This window comes from Fragaria vesca, linkage group LG1, assembly GCF_000184155.1.
Source record: "Fragaria vesca subsp. vesca linkage group LG1, FraVesHawaii_1.0, whole genome shotgun sequence".
In the NCBI taxonomy this organism is placed as follows: Eukaryota; Viridiplantae; Streptophyta; class Magnoliopsida; order Rosales; family Rosaceae; genus Fragaria; species Fragaria vesca.
Window position 1 is genome coordinate 11586415 of NC_020491.1, and position 2999 is coordinate 11589413.

The following is a 2999-nucleotide window of genomic DNA, read 5'->3' on the forward strand; positions in this document are numbered from 1 at the left end:
GTATGTATATATATATATATATTGTTGTGTGTATATATATATATATATGTATATATATATATAGACACACACACAACATATAACTAGCTAAGTCAGCATTTCTTTTGATCAAGTTTTGGTTTTGTAGAGAGGCAAAATGTTGAAAAATTCTGATGCTTCGAAGACCAAAAATGAAGATGATGAAGATGCTAACCCTGTTTGATTTCTTCATTGGATCATGATTTACAAGACTGGTATACACCCTCATTCACAAGCATTTCACTACTCGATCAATTTATTTATACATTTTGTTTATATATACTTTCTACATTCATTTTACTATTTATAATTTAAATTATTTGTTTTATATTCTCAGTTTACCAACTTTAAAAGATGACAGCCATGGATTTAAGTCTAAGCCTTACCGTCTTTAGAAGATTGATCGCAACCCTGGACCTCACCTGGGATGACTACAACAACGATCATCCTTAAGTTCCTCCGCATCTCAATACATCTACTGCTCCCAGTAGTGCTCACCTACTGCTTGCAACATTACGATGCTAACAAGTAGATTTGCATGACTTCTAAATCACCACAGAACTTGATAAACTACCTGCTCCTATCTCACTTCATTTCATACACAACTATCTCACTACTCTTGGGTCTCTGTCTGAATGAAATTTAGATGTCCATCATATGTTGAAGCCAACATGAAGAGTCAAAAAAATAATAGAATAAATTATGTGTCCACTTTTGTATGAAAACATAAAGATTTTTTGTTTTTCGAAAGGGTATTTGAAGTTTTTTTGTTTTTTGTTTTTTGATGTACTCATATTATCCTATATTTTTAAGCCTCTTATGCTTGAGATTTGTATTTAGTTATCTTTTTTATGACTTATTTACGTTAATTTAGTGTTTTTGTAGGTTTGTGTCATAGAGAGAAGAAAATGAGCTAAAGCGAGCTAATAAGGATTGAAAGGCGACTGCAATCCCAAGTGTTAGAATCTGCCACCGCAGAACAGCTAATTTTGCCGAATTATTGGGCATGACTCAGATCGAATAAGACAATGAGTCTTACATCATTGGAAAGATATAGAAGACTACTTTCCGTAGAATTTTACGGATCTCGATTTCGATACTTTTAGACCGAGTTATGATCGTTTGAATGAAAAAATGTCACATCAGCAAATCTGCTCGGGAAATTACAAACTTTTATGGAGAACTCAAGCAGAGAAAGAGAACGAAGTGCATTTGCTCACGATTGCTTTAACTATGCTGCAGGAAATCAGGAATTGTATTTCAATGCTACAGTGACATATGGACTGGGAAGAAGGTTGCTTTGGAAATGGTCCTATTGTACCTCCAATAACATCTTCATTCAGTACTTACTTTCCAAGGGTTCAAAATATCTCGCCAAACCTGAGATCACCGATGCATCAGAGAAGCCCTGTTCAATTGGGCACGCGCCCTAGGATTACCTGACAAATATCAGCCAAGCATGGATGGAGTTCAGCAGCCAATGTGATTCCACAAGGATGATTGTTCTAGCAATAACTGTTCTATCAACTGGGCATACGTTGAGACCCGTAAGTCTTTAACATTAGTACATTACATACATGCGTATTATATATCAATTCCCCCTTTGATATCTGATCTAACTCATGTGTGTGTTACGGTTTTACCCCTAACAGGAGAGAGAAATAGAAGAAATAGAAAGAGAGGAAGGAGGGATTGAAAAGATATCTGATATTCGATAGTGAAAAATAGGTTTGGGGTACAATAAATAGCCTTATCATGAAAAACACGTGTCAATCATGTAGAGACTGAGACTCAAACCCTAATCCTTACTTAATTAACATAACATCAATTAATTAAACAAAGCAGCTAATTAACCAAGGCTTCCACGCGCACTGCACCTGCGATCCTTCTTCTAATGCAAACAGGAGAGTAACATACCTTACCAAAAATGTATGACTAAGATATCATACATGCATATGGCCTTATTTATCGATACCTCCTTCTCTGTCTTTTTTTTTTTTGGGTTGATAAGATCATAAGAGTCTCGATTTCAGTTAATGACAAAATCCTGTAGAGTCCACAATTGAAATCGAAGTTGTTCCAGGAGACTTGTCACAGTTACCACACCTCCACTTAAGGGGTCGTATTCCAGCTAGACGATTGTACAGTGCCTCGAGGGTGTTCTCCAAAGCACGAAACCTGTCGGTGTATTCAGACTTGAGCTCATCTGTCCACTCCAGAATCGTGGGGCAGCTCCGGAGGAGACTCACCCCGTCCTCTATAACTACAACACATGTGATTTCCATTGTCGGTAAAAGTCATATTCTCGTCGGAAATACTGTCTCCAACGAAATATTCCTCGTTGGAAGGCGTCGCTAATACTCCTGCGGGAAATATCATCTTTCCGACGAATCGTCGGAAATAAAGCACCCGTCGAATATTGGTCGGAACTTATTATTTGTTTCGTCCAAAAATAGGTTATCAGTAACTCGTCGGGAATAATTCTAGTTTTGACGGGTTAATTTCGGCCATATATTTGTCAGAAAATAAACTTCCGACGACTTAGTTTCGACAAATCTTCTTGTCGAAAAACTTTTTCCCGACAAATTGTTCCCAATTGTAGTTGTTATCGGTAACTTTTTTCCTACGATTTTCAACTAACAATGTCATCAAAATAACTATTTTCTATAAATGTAATTACATTTGATTTTTTTTATTATCAAAAATTACGTACATTTAATTTTAATTATTTTCCCACCAATTTAATTTTAATTATATAATTTTCTTGGATTCTAGAACACGGAACAAATTAGACTAAGAAGATTCATAGAAATCAAACTCAATTCAACTATATTGTTAATACAAGTGAAAAAAGCATCAACCATAACATCCATAATAATAAAAATACTACGAGATAAAATACCAAAACAAAAACTGAATTTAGAGGTTATGTTGCTACATATTGATGGAATAAGGGTTCTCCAAGAACATTATGTATTGCT